Source organism: Anser brachyrhynchus (assembly GCF_964034855.1).
Source record: "Anser brachyrhynchus genome assembly, chromosome: 26".
Classification (NCBI taxonomy): Eukaryota; Metazoa; Chordata; class Aves; order Anseriformes; family Anatidae; genus Anser; species Anser brachyrhynchus.
The window spans coordinates 1,324,053-1,344,753 of record NC_137719.1 but is presented as its reverse complement, the minus strand read 5'-3'; the positions used below and the strand labels follow the sequence as shown (position 1 = coordinate 1,344,753).

Here is a 20,701-nt window from a genome sequence, read left to right as displayed (position 1 = left end):
CTTCAAAACACACAGAGCAGACCCAGCAAACAAGCCGCTGGTGCTAGGAACTAGTTTTGTGTTGTTTGTTTGTTTGTTTGTTTTTCGTTAACTTTGTTTCATGAGAACAGATACCAAATGGGTATTTTCAGGCAAGGGCAAAGATGACCCTGGAGTTGGAGCTATCTAAAGGATGAATAACTAGGAATCTATTTACTCGAGAAGACCCTTTTGTAAGGAAAAATCCTACACACGTGCACTGGAGTTTGATACTAATCCATTTGTTGGAAACCACTGGAAAACAATGGAAAGCTATTCTAAGACGAAGTACCCTCATTCTAATACAAAAAATCACAGCCCTAGAGTGAGAGACCCCAGCCCAAGAGGAGACCCTTCCCCTCTGAGGATGCGCAGAATCATTTTGTCATGTCAGCCGTAGGCTAATTCTGGAACCTGTGAGAAGTTAGGGGATTGTACTAGCATGGAAATGTAGTGATAAAAGATTGTATCAAGCGTGGCGTGGAAAATCTTTCCATGTGCTGGCTTTGTGGGAAACCACCTGGTACCCAGACTCGCGCAGTTCTGAAAGAAAACTGTGTCTCGACCTGGTGTCTGGATTGGCTTCTTGCGCATCGGGTAACAAATCCAAACTTTTCTCGGACAACTTGGCGAGCTGTAAATCTCTGGCACTGCCAGCATCGGGGCACACCTTTCTAAAACCTTTTAGCAGCGCCGTAGGATACCACATTTGTTCAGGGCTGAATTCCAAAGCCATCGGAGGTGGCAATCGTGATAAAAACCGGCCCACATCCCCCCCCAGCCCTTGCCACATGTAGCCATCCTGCCTCAGGGCTGATCGCTGGCTGGAATTTTTAACTCCTTGTCTAACCACAGAGGTTGTCATTCGGGGACAAATACTGGGTTAAGTTCACCGTCGGTGCAAGAGGAGCACGTGCTACCTGCAAATGGGCAAAACCATCAACAAACATAGGCCAGCCCCCAGGGATCATAAACAACAAGAAAGGGATTAAGAAAAAGCACCGAAAAAGCACAGAAAAACAACACTAGAAAGGAAAAAATCAACATTGTGACCAGCAACTATCAATCTCAGAGAAAGCTTATAAGAAACACTCTTTTAAAACATTCCGGTCAGATGTGACGTTAGCTCAACCCTTTGTGCCCCAGCTTGGCTGCCAAAAAGTCTGTTGTGGTGTAACCCGGCAGGCCGCTCAGCACCACACATCTGTTCGCTCACGTCCCCCCAGCCTGAGTGAACATGCAGAGAATCGGAAGGAAAATAAAAGCTCATAGGCATTGATAAAGAGTTTAATAATAAAGGAATAGAAAATAATAATACAAATCATACAATACATTAACAAGACAATCAATAAAATTTATTAATGTAAACAATTTTTTCCCAGCCTAATGCTCTCCTATCACCACCATGATCACAACATCACAAAATATCACAAAAAATCCACCATGATCACAATATCACAAAATCACCTAGCAATTTCCCATCCCATCATTTCACACTAATGAATCCCCATCACCGTCATGACTTCCCATCCCACTGATCATTTCCTATCCCAGCAACCTCCCATTGCTGATCCCAAGGCTCAGTTCCCAACTCCCATCCATCCATCCATCCATCCATCCATCCATCCATCCATCCATCCATCCATCCATCCATCCACCCATTTTCTCCCGTCCGTGCTGGCCATGCCCACATCCATTCACGGACTGAGCATGGGCAGCGGGAGCGGGCTGCATTAAATCCCCTCGGCATCCCACTGCCAGAACAACTGCAGGCAGAGGCGTTGCTGAGTGAACACCTACACTAGAGGAATTTAAGAAAAAAGGCTATAAAGCAGAGAAAGGACCAGAAAGGAAGAAATAAGCTTTCAATCCCTGCCATTTTGTGTCCCAACAAGCAGTTCCCATGCCCAAACTTGCCCATGCCAGGTATTGCCCATCCCAACAGCTTCCATCGCAACACTCCCAACACTCATTCGTGACCCCCCCATCTCCCATCCCCCCCCGTTGCCCATCCCTGACAGTGAGAAACACTGACTAGCTACAGCACTAAAGAAGGGTAAGGGCAAGCGAGAGGGGAAAGGGCTGAAGAGTGCGGCTCAAGCTGGAGCAGGTGCCTGCAGAGGTCTCTGTGCCTGCGTGCTGAGCTCAGCACCACTGGGTGCTGCAGGGGCCGTCGAGGAGCGCAGGGTCACGGGTAGCCGGCATACTTGGCTATGGCCCCGTCTTTCTGCCGCTGCGCGAAGAATTGCACAGGGCCGATCTTCATCTGGTGGGCCGCCCGCTGCCGCTCCTCCTGGGCCAGCTGCTTCAGGTGCTCCCGCTCGGGATGCTGCTGCAGCGTGATGGGCACCGGCTCCTCCTGCTCCTCTAGCGGCGTGGGCGCCGCGTCACCGCCTGCCCAGGGCCCCACGCAGGGCACGTAGTCCACGCGGGGCCGTGCCAGGGGCTGCAGCATGCGCGGCTGTGTGGGCAGAGCCCCCCGCTGCGCTTGGCCCCCCGCGGCTGGCAGGCACAGCGCTCTGGGCGCCTGCTCTAGGGCAGCGTCCCCTGTTCACGCCGTGCTGCCTGGTGGTGCCGGCACCACCTTCTCTTTGCCGCCAGCTGGGGATTGGGGGGCAGCGGGCACAGCGCTGGAGCCTGGCACTGTCTGCGTGGCGCTGGGCATCGTGCTGGGGCTGCTGGAGGTGGGCTGCGGCTGCACGCAGGGCAGCTGGCGCACTGGCCCCAGCGCCTTCGCCCTGACCCCCAGCGGCTGCAAAGTCTCGCTGGGGGTCTTTGTGCCCCGGCGCTGGCGCCGCAGCGTCTTGGCCCTGACGCCTTGGGGACAGAGGCTGTCCTGGGGCCGCACGGCACCGGGCTCCGCGCTCGGAGTCTCCGGCAGCAGCCGCGCTCTGCGGGGAGGCGGCGACGCTGCTCCTTGCCCCCCAGCAGCCCCCGGGCTTCGGGCTCTCTTGCTGGGCGCCCGGCTGTTGTTGGTCGCTGGCTGCTGCCTGCCGCTGCCGTCTTTCCTGCTGCTGCCACGGCATCCTGGGGCCTTGGACATCCTGGCGTCCCTGGCACGGCGTCCCTGGCAAGGCGTCTTGGGGCCTTGGAGACCCTGGCCCAGCAGCATCTTCCTGTCCTTGCCGGGGGGTTTCTCTGTTGCTGGTCTCTTGGGCTGGGAGCTCTCCGCTGTCCCGGGGGTGCTGGTGGGCGCGCGGCGCTTGGCCCCCCGCTTGGTGCCGGTGGACGCAGGGGCAGCCAGGGGGCTCTTGAGGGGACCCAGGGGGCATTTGGGCAGGGGTGTCCTCTGCTCACTGAGGACTTGGGTGTCAGGGGACCTCTTGGGGGGACTCAGGGGGGGTTTGGGCAGGGGTCTACTAGGGGAACTGAGGACCTGGGTGTCAGGGGACCTCCTGGGGGGACTCAGGGGTGGACTGGGTAGGGGTCTACTAAGGGCACCGGGCAGGGGACTGGCTGCAGGGCTGAGCGGGGAGCTCAATGCCAGCACAACAGGGGACTGCACCAACAGCCCACCCCCAACCTTCTCGGGGTACACCCCAGGGGTTGAGGGTACCTCACCGAGGGCTCCTGTGGCTTCCAGTCCCTGCGTGCTCGGCTCCTCGATGTCCTCGGAGAGGTCGGGCAGCTGGGAGAGGAGGCGGCTGAGGGCAGGACTGCTGGGCGAATCGGGGAAGGCGTCCTGGGGCTCCACGGCCTCGAGCCAGCTGAACAGCTCCTCCGTGCCGGGGATGTCCAGGTCGGCCAGGAGCTGGTCCTGCAGGTGCTGCAGCAGCTGGCTGTCCCCTGCCAGCTCTGGAAAGGCCTCGGCGAAGGCATCAGGGCCCAGCTCGGGCAGCTGCGGGGGCTCCTCAGGCACCTGCGGGGCTGTCGCTGCTGAGGACGAAGCAAGAAAATCCCCCAAGACGGGCGATGTCAGCTTTCCCATGGCTCATGGGTGTGGGGCGACAACGGGGCGGCTGTGCCAGCGCCAAACTCACCGTCGGGCGTCGCCGTCTGGGTGCTGCGGGTCGATGGAGCCAGGAAAGGCTCGGGGGGAGTGGGGTCAGGCAGCGGGGGCCCCTGGTCCTCGCTGAGCCCCACGGCGTGGTCGCAGGGCTCCGGCAGCTGCCCCTGGCTGCTGGTCACGGTGCGGGGCGTGGGGAGCGCCTGCCCCCGGAGCCGAGGCCCCGGGACGAGGGGTGGCGGGGGCCTGCGGTGGGCGGGGGCCTGCAACAGGCAGGTGCCTGCGGGGTGCAGGGGCTCCCCGTGGAGCACGGCCCTGGGCCCCAGCCCCAGCGCATGGTGGGGCACCAGTGTCCCCGTCACCATGGGCTGTCCGCACTGGCAGACAGGGGCACAGGGAAGAGCGGTGTGGGGGAGCTGCCCCACGGGGGGGAGCTGCACCACCTGCAGGTTATGCCCCACGGGTGGGAGGTGCACCACCTGCAGGTTATGCTCCTCGGGTGGGAGCTGCACCGGCTGCAGGATATACTCCTCGGGTGGGATCTGCACCACCTGCAGGTTATGCCCCACGGGGGAGAGCTGCACCGGCTGCAGGATATGCTCCTCGGGTGGGAGGTGCACCACCTGCAGGTTATGCCCCACGGGGGGGAGCTGCACCGGCTGCAGGATATGCCCCACAGGGGGGAGCTGCACCAGATGCAGGTGGTGCCCCTCGGGTGGGAGGTGCCCCCCAGGTGGCAGCTGCGCCACGGGTGGGAGCTGCAGCACCTGCCCCTGGACCTCCGGCACCACGTGCCAGACGGTGGCCTGGGGCAGCGCGTAGGAGAGGGTGGGTACCTGGGGGGGCTGCAAGGGCACCGCCATCGCTCCGGGGAGGGAGGGCAGCAGCCAGGCAGCCACCGTTGGCGGCTCAGCTGGGACAACGAAGGGGGAGTTGGGCGTCTGCGGCACCGGCGGCAGCCGTCTGGGGAATCTCTCTGTGAGGAAAAAGGGCGCTGGGCTGAGCTCTCGGGCGCTGGGCTCGCCGGCAGGGCCGCAGCCCCGGGAGGAGCGGGAGCCCGCTGCTGTACCTGCCATGGTCGCTGGAGAGTGGGGCGGTTCGTTGGGGAACCCGGGCAACGGGGGCTCCGCCCCAACGGCTGACCAGCCCCTCACCGCCATCTTGGTGAGGACTGCAGTTTCTCTACCCAAGCAGGCTTCCCAGCGCCATCAGTTTCCATCCCCATGAGCCTTTCCCGTCCCAGTCCTCATTTGCCAGGCCCAGGGGGGTTTCGCACTCCAACACTTTCCCCTCCCAAGGATTTTCCATCCCAAGACTTTTCCATCCCAAGACTTTTCATCCTCCCGGCGATTTCCCATCCCGACAGTTTCACAGCCCAACAGATTCCCATGCAAACTATTTCCCATCAGCACGAAGCGTTTCTTAATCCCATGAGATCTCATCCCAAAGACTTCCCATCCCTTGGATTTCTTTTCCAACTATTTCCTACCCCAATGAATCGTACCCACCCCATTCAAGATTTCCCATCCCAATAATTTCCCATCCCAAGAGAGATTTCCCTACCCCAATGCTTTTCCTTTCCAATGATTTCCTCCCCAAGGAAGATTTCCCATCCCAATGCCTTTCCTTAAGGATGACTTCCTCCCCAAGGAAGGTATCTCATCCCAATGCTTTTCCTTCCCAAGGAAGCTTTCCCGTCTCTTTCATTTCCTAGCCCCATGGCTTTCCAGCCCAAGGAAGTCTTCCCATCCCAGCAATCATTTCTCATCCCACTCATCATTTCCCATCCCCACGATTTCCCATTTTCACCATCCAAAAGACAGCTTAGCCAGCCCACAGCTAGAGAGAGATCCCAACAGGGATTTGCACGATTCTGGTAGATTCAAGGGCATGGACACTTGGCGTGCTAACGATTGCACTTTATTCCAGAGCAACACAGATCAGCGGTACCAAGAGCGCTATGATGAATCTGGCGAAGATGTAGATAGATGGTTCTTGCAGGTATTACCAGGAAATAAACAGGTGTCTGCACTTCTCTCTAGCTACCTTAGTAAAAGATCGGAAGGGTAGAGCACTAATTAACAGTAGCATTATTAGAGGCACTACTGTGGCAGTGAAAATCCATCAGGAGGGCCAACTTACCAATGCCTGCAAGGCAAATGCACTTAGGATGGGTTTTCTTTGTCAAGACTAAACTTACAAGAGGTTCAAGCTCTCCGCAGCAGTAGCTGTGCCCGCAGGACTCAGGTGCTGCCTCGGCCAGCAGGCCCAGGCAGGTGGGGCACGTCTCATCCCCGGGGGCCTCTGCTGTCAGCCCGCGGGGCGGCTGGCTCGTGCTGCCCGCGGCCTCCCTGCCGTGGAGATGCTCGGCCACCGGGATGGAGGCTGCCCACTCCTAAGCACCTCTAACCAGCAGGACCTCGAACCCTGAAGTCTCCTCTTCCACCAGCAGGACGTCAGCGTCTCTTGTTCCACCAGCAGGACATCGGCGTCTCCTATTCCACCACCAAGACCTCCATGCCTTGAGTGCCACCAGCAGTACTCCATGCGAGCTGGACGCTCAGGGCACTTATGGCCACCCACCTTTGTGAGGTCAAAGGCTGACAGTGACTCTCTGCTGACCTCACACGGCTCTCGGGCACCCCGATGGCAGCACTGACGGCGCTAAGCTGACTGCCATGAGCAAAGGCTGACATGAAATGGCTGCTGCGCAACGCCAGGAGCAATGTCTGCCGGGCCGGGGGTTCGGATGGGAGCTCGGCCTTCGGCCTGGGAACTGCGCCTGGGAGCCAGGGACGTCCTCGATGTGCAGCTGGACACCTGGGCCTGAGAAAGCAAGGTTTCTTGAAAGAAAATTGGAAACATCGTCACCTAGTGGCTGTCTCAGGGGGACGGATCGAAACGCACAGCATCTCTTGGTTACCTGAAGTGCTGGTGTCCTACGCCCTCGTATGTCTCAATGACATAAAAAGGGACAGATTTTTACCCCAAATGCAGCTCCTTTCTGTGGGAAGCTTCCCGTGCTGCGCATCCTCCTCTCTTTCTAGCATGTGGCTTGACTTTAGGCGTGTTGTTTTTTCTCCTTGTGAGAAACAAAGTTGTGTTTTTGCAATAGAAGGTGTTTTTGCAGTGGAAAAATCCACTAACCTTGCATATGCAAAAGTGGCATTGTGTGTGGCATAGCAGTGGGGACTCTGTTAAGCAGATAAGGGGAAGGTCCCACTGTCCCAAAATCACGAGGATAGCTAAGAAAAACAGGATGAGCAGTGCGAGATCAGTAAAAGCAAAGATCACGGGCCCTCTAGTCACAAGAGAAGAAGGAAAAAATAAAAGGATAAGGAGAAATTAACGGTTGGTCAAATAAAATTGTACATATATGGTATAGTAGTGCGTCGAGTAGGCTGTGAGCCTGTAGTACTCAGCCAATGAAGAAACAGGGGAGAAATCAGGTGTCGGGTAATAGGGAATACACGGTTATGATAAACTTTTACTGCGCGCTCCTGCTTGCAGGACGCCCGCCATTGCAATCGCGAATAAAAAAGCTCCACAGAAGATCCTGTCTGAAGAAAATTATTGAGATTTTTCTCAGGGTTTAGGGGCTCGTCCCGGATCTTGTTGCCTACCAGAGAGTTCTTGCTACCACAGACAGGAAGGTGCACCCTCTGATTTCAGCGGTCCCGTCGGGGGTGGTGGCTTGTCTCGGGATGGCTGACAAAGGACTGAGACTGTTCATCTGAAGACAGGCTCTGAGAAGAAGTGGGGAGAAAGGAGGCCAATACAGACAGACCACAGAGCACAGCCCAGACACAGCCCAGCCAGAGCACGTACACAGCACAGAGCGCACAGACACAGCCCGGACACAGCACAGACACAGCACGGACACAGCACAGAGAGCCCAGACACAGCCCGGACACAGCACAGACAGAGCCCAGCCAGAGCACAGACACAGCACAGGCACAGCACAGACGGAGCCCAGACAGAGCAGAGAGAGCACACACACAGCACAGAGCCCAGACACAGCATGGACAGAGCCCAGACACGGCCCAGACACAGCCCAGACACAGCCCAGACACAGCACGGACAGAGCCCAGACACGGCCCAGACACAGCACAGACACAGCACAGACACAGCACGGACACAGCACGGACAGAGCACGGACAGAGCACAGAGAGCACAGGCCCAGCACAGAGCACAGGCACAGCACAGACACAGCCCGGACACCGGAGCCGTTATCCCAGCATGGCAGCAGCAAGGTGACAATGTGCTCGCCTGGAGGACAGCTGAAATCTTTCCGCATGTCTCACAGCTCACCCAGAGATCGGGATCACCTGGTTACTGCTGCTTTTAGATGGTGGTCTTCAGCCTGCTGTTCCCTAGGACGGCCCTCCACTGGGGTAGTCTGCTTCGCCTTCCTATTGCTCCTTCCCCTTCTCAGTAGGACTCTCTTCCCTTACTAAACGAGATGACTTGTGCATCCATTCTTTCATCTTGTGTGTATCGGTGACTGGGAATGCCACAGGGCAGTCCCCGGAGCCAGCTGTAGGGTCCGTCAGAGGGTTGGAGTGGCTGCAGGGCCTGTCAGCGGGGCTGGAGAGGCCGCAGGGCCCGTCAAAGGGGTTGGAGTGGCTGCGGGTAACATCCCAGGGCTCGGAAGGGCCTCAGAGCCCATCCCAGGGCTTGGAGGGCCTTCAGGGTGCGTCACAGGCTTGCATCAGATCAAGACGCATTTTCATAGACCCACACAATTTCTCTTGAAGGTGCTGAATTGTACTGAATAGTCTTCAAAACACACAGAGCAGACCCAGCAAACAAGCCGCTGGTGCTAGGAACTAGTTTTGTGTTGTTTGTTTGTTTGTTTGTTTTTCGTTAACTTTGTTTCATGAGAACAGATACCAAATGGGTATTTTCAGGCAAGGGCAAAGATGACCCTGGAGTTGGAGCTATCTAAAGGATGAATAACTAGGAATCTATTTACTCGAGAAGACCCTTTTGTAAGGAAAAATCCTACACACGTGCACTGGAGTTTGATACTAATCCATTTGTTGGAAACCACTGGAAAACAATGGAAAGCTATTCTAAGACGAAGTACCCTCATTCTAATACAAAAAATCACAGCCCTAGAGTGAGAGACCCCAGCCCAAGAGGAGACCCTTCCCCTCTGAGGATGCGCAGAATCATTTTGTCATGTCAGCCGTAGGCTAATTCTGGAACCTGTGAGAAGTTAGGGGATTGTACTAGCATGGAAATGTAGTGATAAAAGATTGTATCAAGCGTGGCGTGGAAAATCTTTCCATGTGCTGGCTTTGTGGGAAACCACCTGGTACCCAGACTCGCGCAGTTCTGAAAGAAAACTGTGTCTCGACCTGGTGTCTGGATTGGCTTCTTGCGCATCGGGTAACAAATCCAAACTTTTCTCGGACAACTTGGCGAGCTGTAAATCTCTGGCACTGCCAGCATCGGGGCACACCTTTCTAAAACCTTTTAGCAGCGCCGTAGGATACCACATTTGTTCAGGGCTGAATTCCAAAGCCATCGGAGGTGGCAATCGTGATAAAAACCGGCCCACATCCCCCCCCAGCCCTTGCCACATGTAGCCATCCTGCCTCAGGGCTGATCGCTGGCTGGAATTTTTAACTCCTTGTCTAACCACAGAGGTTGTCATTCGGGGACAAATACTGGGTTAAGTTCACCGTCGGTGCAAGAGGAGCACGTGCTACCTGCAAATGGGCAAAACCATCAACAAACATAGGCCAGCCCCCAGGGATCATAAACAACAAGAAAGGGATTAAGAAAAAGCACCGAAAAAGCACAGAAAAACAACACTAGAAAGGAAAAAATCAACATTGTGACCAGCAACTATCAATCTCAGAGAAAGCTTATAAGAAACACTCTTTTAAAACATTCCGGTCAGATGTGACGTTAGCTCAACCCTTTGTGCCCCAGCTTGGCTGCCAAAAAGTCTGTTGTGGTGTAACCCGGCAGGCCGCTCAGCACCACACATCTGTTCGCTCACGTCCCCCCAGCCTGAGTGAACATGCAGAGAATCGGAAGGAAAATAAAAGCTCATAGGCATTGATAAAGAGTTTAATAATAAAGGAATAGAAAATAATAATACAAATCATACAATACATTAACAAGACAATCAATAAAATTTATTAATGTAAACAATTTTTTCCCAGCCTAATGCTCTCCTATCACCACCATGATCACAACATCACAAAATATCACAAAAAATCCACCATGATCACAATATCACAAAATCACCTAGCAATTTCCCATCCCATCATTTCACACTAATGAATCCCCATCACCGTCATGACTTCCCATCCCACTGATCATTTCCTATCCCAGCAACCTCCCATTGCTGATCCCAAGGCTCAGTTCCCAACTCCCATCCATCCATCCATCCATCCATCCATCCATCCATCCATCCATCCATCCATCCATCCATCCATCCACCCATTTTCTCCCGTCCGTGCTGGCCATGCCCACATCCATTCACGGACTGAGCATGGGCAGCGGGAGCGGGCTGCATTAAATCCCCTCGGCATCCCACTGCCAGAACAACTGCAGGCAGAGGCGTTGCTGAGTGAACACCTACACTAGAGGAATTTAAGAAAAAAGGCTATAAAGCAGAGAAAGGACCAGAAAGGAAGAAATAAGCTTTCAATCCCTGCCATTTTGTGTCCCAACAAGCAGTTCCCATGCCCAAACTTGCCCATGCCAGGTATTGCCCATCCCAACAGCTTCCATCGCAACACTCCCAACACTCATTCGTGACCCCCCCATCTCCCATCCCCCCCCGTTGCCCATCCCTGACAGTGAGAAACACTGACTAGCTACAGCACTAAAGAAGGGTAAGGGCAAGCGAGAGGGGAAAGGGCTGAAGAGTGCGGCTCAAGCTGGAGCAGGTGCCTGCAGAGGTCTCTGTGCCTGCGTGCTGAGCTCAGCACCACTGGGTGCTGCAGGGGCCGTCGAGGAGCGCAGGGTCACGGGTAGCCGGCATACTTGGCTATGGCCCCGTCTTTCTGCCGCTGCGCGAAGAATTGCACAGGGCCGATCTTCATCTGGTGGGCCGCCCGCTGCCGCTCCTCCTGGGCCAGCTGCTTCAGGTGCTCCCGCTCGGGACGCTGCTGCAGCGTGATGGGCACCGGCTCCTCCTGCTCCTCTAGCGGCGTGGGCGCCGCGTCACCGCCTGCCCAGGGCCCCACGCAGGGCACGTAGTCCACGCGGGGCCGTGCCAGGGGCTGCAGCATGCGCGGCTGTGTGGGCAGAGCCCCCCGCTGCGCTTGGCCCCCCGCGGCTGGCAGGCACAGCGCTCTGGGCGCCTGCTCTAGGGCAGCGTCCCCTGTTCACGCCGTGCTGCCTGGTGGTGCCGGCACCACCTTCTCTTTGCCGCCAGCTGGGGATTGGGGGGCAGCGGGCACAGCGCTGGAGCCTGGCACTGTCTGCGCGGCGCTGGGCATCGTGCTGGGGCTGCTGGAGGTGGGCTGCGGCTGCACGCAGGGCAGCTGGCGCACTGGCCCCAGCGCCTTCGCCCTGACCCCCAGCGGCTGCAAAGTCTCGCTGGGGGTCTTTGTGCCCCGGCGCTGGCGCCGCAGCGTCTTGGCCCTGACGCCTTGGGGACAGAGGCTGTCCTGGGGCCGCACGGCACCGGGCTCCGCGCTCGGAGTCTCCGGCAGCAGCCGCGCTCTGCGGGGAGGCGGCGACGCTGCTCCTTGCCCCCCAGCAGCCCCCGGGCTTCGGGCTCTCTTGCTGGGCGCCCGGCTGTTGTTGGTCGCTGGCTGCTGCCTGCCGCTGCCGTCTTTCCTGCTGCTGCCACGGCGTCCTGGGGCCTTGGACATCCTGGCGTCCCTGGCACGGCGTCCCTGGCAAGGCGTCTTGGGGCCTTGGAGACCCTGGCCCAGCAGCATCTTCCTGTCCTTGCCGGGGGGTTTCTCTGTTGCTGGTCTCTTGGGCTGGGAGCTCTCCGCTGTCCCGGGGGTGCTGGTGGGCGCGCGGCGCTTGGCCCCCCGCTTGGTGCCGGTGGACGCAGGGGCAGCCAGGGGGCTCTTGAGGGGACCCAGGGGGCATTTGGGCAGGGGTGTCCTCTGCTCACTGAGGACTTGGGTGTCAGGGGACCTCTTGGGGGGACTCAGGGGGGGTTTGGGCAGGGGTCTACTAGGGGAACTGAGGACCTGGGTGTCAGGGGACCTCCTGGGGGGACTCAGGGGTGGACTGGGTAGGGGTCTACTAAGGGCACCGGGCAGGGGACTGGCTGCAGGGCTGAGCGGGGGGCTCAATGCCAGCACAACAGGGGACTGCACCAACAGCCCACCCCCAACCTTCTCGGGGTACACCCCAGGGGTTGAGGGTACCTCACCGAGGGCTCCTGTGGCTTCCAGTCCCTGCGTGCTCGGCTCCTCGATGTCCTCGGAGAGGTCGGGCAGCTGGGAGAGGAGGCGGCTGAGGGCAGGACTGCTGGGCGAATCGGGGAAGGCGTCCTGGGGCTCCACGGCCTCGAGCCAGCTGAACAGCTCCTCCGTGCCGGGGATGTCCAGGTCGGCCAGGAGCTGGTCCTGCAGGTGCTGCAGCAGCTGGCTGTCCCCTGCCAGCTCTGGAAAGGCCTCGGCGAAGGCATCAGGGCCCAGCTCGGGCAGCTGCGGGGGCTCCTCAGGCACCTGCGGGGCTGTCGCCGCTGAGGACGAAGCAAGAAAATCCCCCAAGACGGGCGATGTCAGCTTTCCCATGGCTCATGGGTGTGGGGCGACAACGGGGCGGCTGTGCCAGCGCCAAACTCACCGTCGGGCGTCGCCGTCTGGGTGCTGCGGGTCGATGGAGCCAGGAAAGGCTCGGGGGGAGTGGGGTCAGGCAGCGGGGGCCCCTGGTCCTCGCTGAGCCCCACGGCGTGGTCGCAGGGCTCCGGCAGCTGCCCCTGGCTGCTGGTCACGGTGCGGGGCGTGGGGAGCGCCTGCCCCCGGAGCCGAGGCCCCGGGACGAGGGGTGGCGGGGGCCTGCGGTGGGCGGGGGCCTGCAACAGGCAGGTGCCTGCGGGGTGCAGGGGCTCCCCGTGGAGCACGGCCCTGGGCCCCAGCCCCAGCGCATGGTGGGGCACCAGTGTCCCCGTCACCATGGGCTGTCCGCACTGGCAGACAGGGGCACAGGGAAGAGCGGTGTGGGGGAGCTGCCCCACGGGGGGGAGCTGCACCGGCTGCAGGTTATGCCCCACGGGGGGGAGCTGCACCGGCTGCAGGTTATGCTCCTCGGGTGGGAGCTGCACCGGCTGCAGGTTATGCCCCTCGGGTGGGAGGTGCACCGGCTGCAGGTTATGCTCCTCGGGTGGGAGGTGCACCACCTGCAGGTTATGCCCCACGGGGGGGAGCTGCACCACCTGCAGGTTATGCCCCACGGGGGGGAGCTGCACCGGCTGCAGGATATGCCCCACAGGGGGGAGCTGCACCAGATGCAGGTGGTGCCCCTCGGGTGGGAGGTGCCCCCCAGGTGGCAGCTGCGCCACGGGTGGGAGCTGCAGCACCTGCCCCTGGACCTCCGGCACCACGTGCCAGACGGTGGCCTGGGGCAGCGCGTAGGAGAGGGTGGGTACCTGGAGGGGCTGCAAGGGCACCGCCATCGCTCCGGGGAAGGAGGGCAGCAGCCAGGCAGCCACCGTTGGCGGCTCAGCTGGGACAACGAAGGGGGAGTTGGGCGTCTGCGGCACCGGCGGCAGCCGTCTGGGGAATCTCTCTGTGAGGAAAAAGGGCGCTGGGCTGAGCTCTCGGGCGCTGGGCTCGCCGGCAGGGCCGCAGCCCCGGGAGGAGCGGGAGCCCGCTGCTGTACCTGCCATGGTCGCTGGAGAGTGGGGCGGTTCGTTGGGGAACCCGGGCAACGGGGGCTCCACCCCAACGGCTGACCAGCCCCTCACCGCCATCTTGGTGAGGACTGCAGTTTCTCTACCCAAGCAGGCTTCCCAGCGCCATCAGTTTCCATCCCCATGAGCCTTTCCCGTCCCAGTCCTCATTTGCCAGGCCCAGGGGGGTTTCGCACTCCAACACTTTCCCCTCCCAAGGATTTTCCATCCCAAGACTTTTCCATCCCAAGACTTTTCATCCTCCCGGCGATTTCCCATCCCGACAGTTTCACAGCCCAACAGATTCCCATGCAAACTATTTCCCATCAGCACGAAGCGTTTCTTAATCCCATGAGATCTCATCCCAAAGACTTCCCATCCCTTGGATTTCTTTTCCAACTATTTCCTACCCCAATGAATCGTACCCACCCCATTCAAGATTTCCCATCCCAATAATTTCCCATCCCAAGAGAGATTTCCCTACCCCAATGCTTTTCCTTTCCAATGATTTCCTCCCCAAGGAAGATTTCCCATCCCAATGCCTTTCCTTAAGGATGACTTCCTCCCCAAGGAAGGTATCTCATCCCAATGCTTTTCCTTCCCAAGGAAGCTTTCCCGTCTCTTCCATTTCCTAGCCCCATGGCTTTCCAGCCCAAGGAAGTCTTCCCATCCCAGCAATCATTTCTCATCCCACTCATCATTTCCCATCCCCACGATTTCCCATTTTCACCATCCAAAAGACAGCTTAGCCAGCCCACAGCTAGAGAGAGATCCCAACAGGGATTTGCACGATTCTGGTAGATTCAAGGGCATGGACACTTGGCGTGCTAACGATTGCACTTTATTCCAGAGCAACACAGATCAGCGGTACCAAGAGCGCTATGATGAATCTGGCGAAGATGTAGATAGATGGTTCTTGCAGGTATTACCAGGAAATAAACAGGTGTCTGCACTTCTCTCTAGCTACCTTAGTAAAAGATCGGAAGGGTAGAGCACTAATTAACAGTAGCATTATTAGAGGCACTACTGTGGCAGTGAAAATCCATCAGGAGGGCCAACTTACCAATGCCTGCAAGGCAAATGCACTTAGGATGGGTTTTCTTTGTCAAGACTAAACTTACAAGAGGTTCAAGCTCTCCGCAGCAGTAGCTGTGCCCGCAGGACTCAGGTGCTGCCTCGGCCAGCAGGCCCAGGCAGGTGGGGCACGTCTCATCCCCGGGGGCCTCTGCTGTCAGCCCGCGGGGCGGCTGGCTCGTGCTGCCCGCGGCCTCCCTGCCGTGGAGATGCTCGGCCACCGGGATGGAGGCTGCCCACTCCTAAGCACCTCTAACCAGCAGGACCTCGAACCCTGAAGTCTCCTCTTCCACCAGCAGGACGTCAGCGTCTCTTGTTCCACCAGCAGGACATCGGCGTCTCCTATTCCACCACCAAGACCTCCATGCCTTGAGTGCCACCAGCAGTACTCCATGCGAGCTGGACGCTCAGGGCACTTATGGCCACCCACCTTTGTGAGGTCAAAGGCTGACAGTGACTCTCTGCTGACCTCACACGGCTCTCGGGCACCCCGATGGCAGCACTGACGGCGCTAAGCTGACTGCCATGAGCAAAGGCTGACATGAAATGGCTGCTGCGCAACGCCAGGAGCAATGTCTGCCGGGCCGGGGGTTCGGATGGGAGCTCGGCCTTCGGCCTGGGAACTGCGCCTGGGAGCCAGGGACGTCCTCGATGTGCAGCTGGACACCTGGGCCTGAGAAAGCAAGGTTTCTTGAAAGAAAATTGGAAACATCGTCACCTAGTGGCTGTCTCAGGGGGACGGATCGAAACACACAGCATCTCTTGGTTACCTGAAGTGCTGGTGTCCTACGCCCTCGTATGTCTCAATGACATAAAAAGGGACAGATTTTTACCCCAAATGCAGCTCCTTTCTGTGGGAAGCTTCCCGTGCTGCGCATCCTCCTCTCTTTCTAGCGTGTGGCTTCGACTTTAGGCGTGTTGTTTTTTCTCCTTGTGAGAAACAAAGTTGTGTTTTTGCAATAGAAGGTGTTTTTGCAGTGGAAAAATCCACTAACCTTGCATATGCAAAAGTGGCATTGTGTGGCATAGCAGTGGGGAATCCGTTAAGCAGATAAGGGGAAGGTCCCACTGTCCCAAAATCACGAGGATAGCTAAGAAAAACAGGATGAGCAGTGCGAGATCAGTAAAAGCAAAGATCACGGGCCCTCTAGTCACAAGAGAAGAAGGAAAAAATAAAAGGATAAGGAGAAATTAACGGTTGGTCAAATAAAATTGTACATATATGGTATAGTAGTGCGTCGAGTAGGCTGTGAGCCTGTAGTACTCAGCCAATGAAGAAACAGGGGAGAAATCAGGTGTCGGGTAATAGGGAATACACGGTTATGATAAACTTTTACTGCACACTCCTGCTTGCAGGACGCCCGCCATTGCAATCGCGAATAAAAAAGCTCCACAGAAGATCCTGTCTGAAGAAAATTATTGAGATTTTTCTCAGGGTTTAGGGGCTCGTCCCGGATCTTGTTGCCTACCAGAGAGTTCTTGCTACCACAGACAGGAAGGTGCACCCTCTGATTTCAGCGGTCCCGTCAGGGGTGGTGGCTTGTCTCGGGATGGCTGACAAAGGACTGAGACTGTTCATCTGAAGACAGGCTCTGAGAAGAACTGGGGAGAAAGGAGGCCAATACAGACAGACCACAGAGCACAGCCCAGACACAGCCCAGCCAGAGCACGTACACAGCACAGAGCGCACAGACACAGCCCGGACACAGCACAGACACAGCACGGACACAGCACAGAGAGCACAGACACAGCCCGGACAGAGCCCAGACACAGCTCAGACACAGCACAGAGAGCACAGACACAGCCCAGCCAGAGCCCAGACACAGCTCAGACACAGCACAGAGAGCACAGACACAGCCCGGACAGAGCCCAGACACAGCCTGGACACAGCACAGAGAGCCCAGACACAGCCCAGACACGGACAGAGCCCAGCCAGAGCACAGACACAGCACAGGCACAGCACAGACGGAGCCCAGACAGAGCAGAGAGAGCACACACACAGCACAGAGCCCAGACACAGCACGGACAGAGCCCAGACACGGCCCAGACACAGCCCAGACACAGCCCAGACACAGCACGGACAGAGCCCAGACACGGCCCAGACACAGCACAGACACAGCACAGACACAGCACGGACACAGCACGGACAGAGCACGGACACAGCACGGACAGAGCACGGACAGAGCACAGAGAGCACAGGCCCAGCACACAGCACAGGCACAGCACAGACACAGCCCGGACACCGGAGCCGTTATCCCAGCATGGCAGCAGCAAGGTGACAATGTGCTCGCCTGGAGGACAGCTGAAATCTTTCCGCATGTCTCACAGCTCACCCAGAGATCGGGATCACCTGGTTACTGCTGCTTTTAGATGGTGGTCTTCAGCCTGCTGTTCCCTAGGACGGCCCTCCACTGGGGTAGGCTGCTTCGCCTTCCTATTGCTCCTTCCCCTTCTCAGTAGGACTTTCTTCCCTTACTAAACGAGATGACTTGTGCATCCATTCTTTCATCTTGTGTGTATCGGTGCCTGGGAATGCCACAGGGCAGTCCCCGGAGCCAGCTGTAGGGTCCGTCAGAGGGTTGGAGTGGCTGCAGGGCCTGTCAGCGGGGCTGGAGAGGCCGCAGGGCCCGTCAAAGGGGTTGGAGTGGCTGCGGGTAACATCCCAGGGCTCGGAAGGGCCTCAGAGCCCATCCCAGGGCTTGGAGGGCCTTCAGGGTGCGTCACAGGCTTGCATCAGATCAAGACGCATTTTCATAGACCCACACAATTTCTCTTGAAGGTGCTGAATTGTACTGAATAGTCTTCAAAACACACAGAGCAGACCCAGCAAACAAGCCGCTGGTGCTAGGAACTGGGTTTTGTTTTTGTTTGTTTGTTTGTTTTTCGTTAACTTTGTTTCATGAGAACAGATACCAAATGGGTATTTTCAGGCAAGGGCAAAGATGACCCTGGAGTTGGAGCTATCTAAAGGATGAATAACTAGGAATCTATTTACTCGAGAAGACCCTTTTGTAAGGAAAAATCCTACACACGTGCACTGGAGTTTGATACTAATCCATTTGTTGGAAACCACTGGAAAACAATGGAAAGCTATTCTAAGACGAAGTACCCTCATTCTAATACAAAAAATCACAGCCCTAGAGTGAGAGACCCCAGCCCAAGAGGAGACCCTTCCCCTCTGAGGATGCGCAGAATCATTTTGTCATGTCAGCCGTAGGCTAATTCTGGAACCTGTGAGAAGTTAGGGGATTGTACTAGCATGGAAATGTAGTGATAAAAGATTGTATCAAGCGTGGCGTGGAAAATCTTTCCATGTGCTGGCTTTGTGGGAAACCACCTGGTACCCAGACTCGCGCAGTTCTGAAAGAAAACTGTGTCTCGACCTGGTGTCTGGATTGGCTTCTTGCGCATCGGGTAACAAATCCAAACTTTTCTCGGACAACTTGGCGAGCTGTAAATCTCTGGCACTGCCAGCATCGGGGCACACCTTTCTAAAACCTTTTAGCAGCGCCGTAGGATACCACATTTGTTCAGGGCTGAATTCCAAAGCCATCGGAGGTGGCAATCGTGATAAAAACCGGCCCACATCCCCCCCCAGCCCTTGCCACATGTAGCCATCCTGCCTCAGGGCTGATCGCTGGCTGGAATTTTTAACTCCTTGTCTAACCACAGAGGTTGTCATTCGGGGACAAATACTGGGTTAAGTTCACCGTCGGTGCAAGAGGAGCACGTGCTACCTGCAAATGGGCAAAACCATCAACAAACATAGGCCAGCCCCCAGGGATCATAAACAACAAGAAAGGGATTAAGAAAAAGCACCGAAAAAGCACAGAAAAACAACACTAGAAAGGAAAAAATCAACATTGTGACCAGCAACTATCAATCTCAGAGAAAGCTTATAAGAAACACTCTTTTAAAACATTCCGGTCAGATGTGACGTTAGCTCAACCCTTTGTGCCCCAGCTTGGCTGCCAAAAAGTCTGTTGTGGTGTAACCCGGCAGGCCGCTCAGCACCACACATCTGTTCGCTCACGTCCCCCCAGCCTGAGTGAACATGCAGAGAATCGGAAGGAAAATAAAAGCTCATAGGCATTGATAAAGAGTTTAATAATAAAGGAATAGAAAATAATAATACAAATCATACAATACATTAACAAGACAATCAATAAAATTTATTAATGTAAACAATTTTTTCCCAGCCTAATGCTCTCCTATCACCACCATGATCACAACATCACAAAATATCACAAAAAATCCACCATGATCACAATATCACAAAATCACCTAGCAATTTCCCATCCCATCATTTCACACTAATGAATCCCCATCACCGTCATGACTTCCCATCCCACTGATCATTTCCTATCCCAGCAACCTCCCATTGCTGATCCCAAGGCTCAGTTCCCAACTCCCATCCATCCATCCATCCATCCATCCATCCATCCATCCACCCATTTTCTCCCGTCCGTGCTGGCCATGCCCACATCCATTCACGGACTGAGCATGGGCAGCGGGAGCGGGCTGCATTAAATCCCCTCGGCATCCCACTGCCAGAACAACTGCAGGCAGAGGCGTTGCTGAGTGAACACCTACACTAGAGGAATTTAAGAAAAAAGGCTATAAAGCAGAGAAAGGACCAGAAAGGAAGAAATAAGCTTTCAATCCCTGCCATTTTGTGTCCCAACAAGCAGTTCCCATGCCCAAACTTGCCCATGCCAGGTATTGCCCATCCCAACAGCTTCCATCGCAACACTCCCAACACTCATTCGTGACCCCCCCATCTCCCATCCCCCCCCGTTGCCCATCCCTGACAGTGAGAAACACTGACTAGCTACAGCACTAAAGAAGGGTAAGGGCAAGCGAGAGGGGAAAGGGCTGAAGAGTGCGGCTCAAGCTGGAGCAGGTGCCTGCAGAGGTCTCTGTGCCTGCGTGCTGAGCTCAGCGCCACTGGGTGCTGCAGGGGCCGTCGAGGAGCGCAGGGTCACGGGTAGCCGGCATACTTGGCTATGGCCCCGTCTTTCTGCCGCTGCGCGAAGAATTGCACAGGGCCGATCTTCATCTGGTGGGCCGCCCGCTGCCGCTCCTCCTGGGCCAGCTGCTTCAGGCGCTCCCGCTCGGGACGCTGCTGCAGCGTGATGGGCACCGGCTCCTCCTGCTCCTCCAGCGGCGTGGGCGCCGCGTCACCGCCTGCCCAGGGCCCCACGCAGGGCACGTAGTCCACGCAGGGCCGTGCCAGGGGCTGCAGCATGCGCGGCTGTGTGGGCAGAGCCCCCCGCTGCGCTTGGCCCCCCGCGGCTGGCAGGCACAGCGCTCTGGGCGCCTGCTCTAGGGCAGCGTCCCCTGTTCACGCCGTGCTGCCTGGTGGTGCCGGCACCACCTTCTCTTTGCCGCCAGCTGGGGATTGGGGGGCAGCGGGCACAGCGCTGGAGCCTGGCACTGTCTGCGCGGCGCTGGGCATCGTGCTGGGGCTGCTGGAGGTGGGCTGCGGCTGCACGCAGGGCAGCTGGCGCACTGGCCCCAGCGCCTTCGCCCTGACCCCCAGCGGCTGCAAAGTCTCGCTGGGGGTCTTTGTGCCCCGGCGCTGGCGCCGCAGCGTCTTGGCCCTGACGCCTTGGGGACAGAGGCTGTCCTGGGGCCGCACGGCACCGGGCTCCGCGCTCGGAGTCTCCGGCAGCAGCCGCGCTCTGCGGGGAGGCGGCGACGCTGCTCCTTGCCCCCCAGCAGCCCCCGGGCTTCGGGCTCTCTTGCTGGGCGCCCGGCTGTTGTTGGTCGCTGGCTGCTGCCTGCCGCTGCCGTCTTTCCTGCTGCTGCCACGGCGTCCTGGGGCCTTGGACATC

General features: G+C 57.4%; 2 long non-coding RNA genes across 2 annotated transcripts; both read right to left on the bottom strand.

Annotated features, from left to right (window-relative positions):
* Positions 1–5,867: 5,867 nt before the first annotated feature.
* Positions 5,868–7,013, bottom strand: LOC308182959. The gene is made up of 2 exons (XR_013942181.1): positions 6,548–7,013; positions 5,868–6,459 (listed from the first exon to the last, which is right to left on the bottom strand). It is a non-coding gene; the product is annotated as an uncharacterized lncRNA (long non-coding RNA).
* Positions 7,014–14,614: 7,601 nt separating this feature from the next.
* On the bottom strand, positions 14,615–15,608 carry LOC308183115. The gene is made up of 2 exons (XR_013942295.1): positions 15,295–15,608; positions 14,615–15,206 (listed from the first exon to the last, which is right to left on the bottom strand). It is a non-coding gene; the product is annotated as an uncharacterized lncRNA (long non-coding RNA).
* Between the last annotated feature and the right edge of the window lie 5,093 nt (positions 15,609–20,701).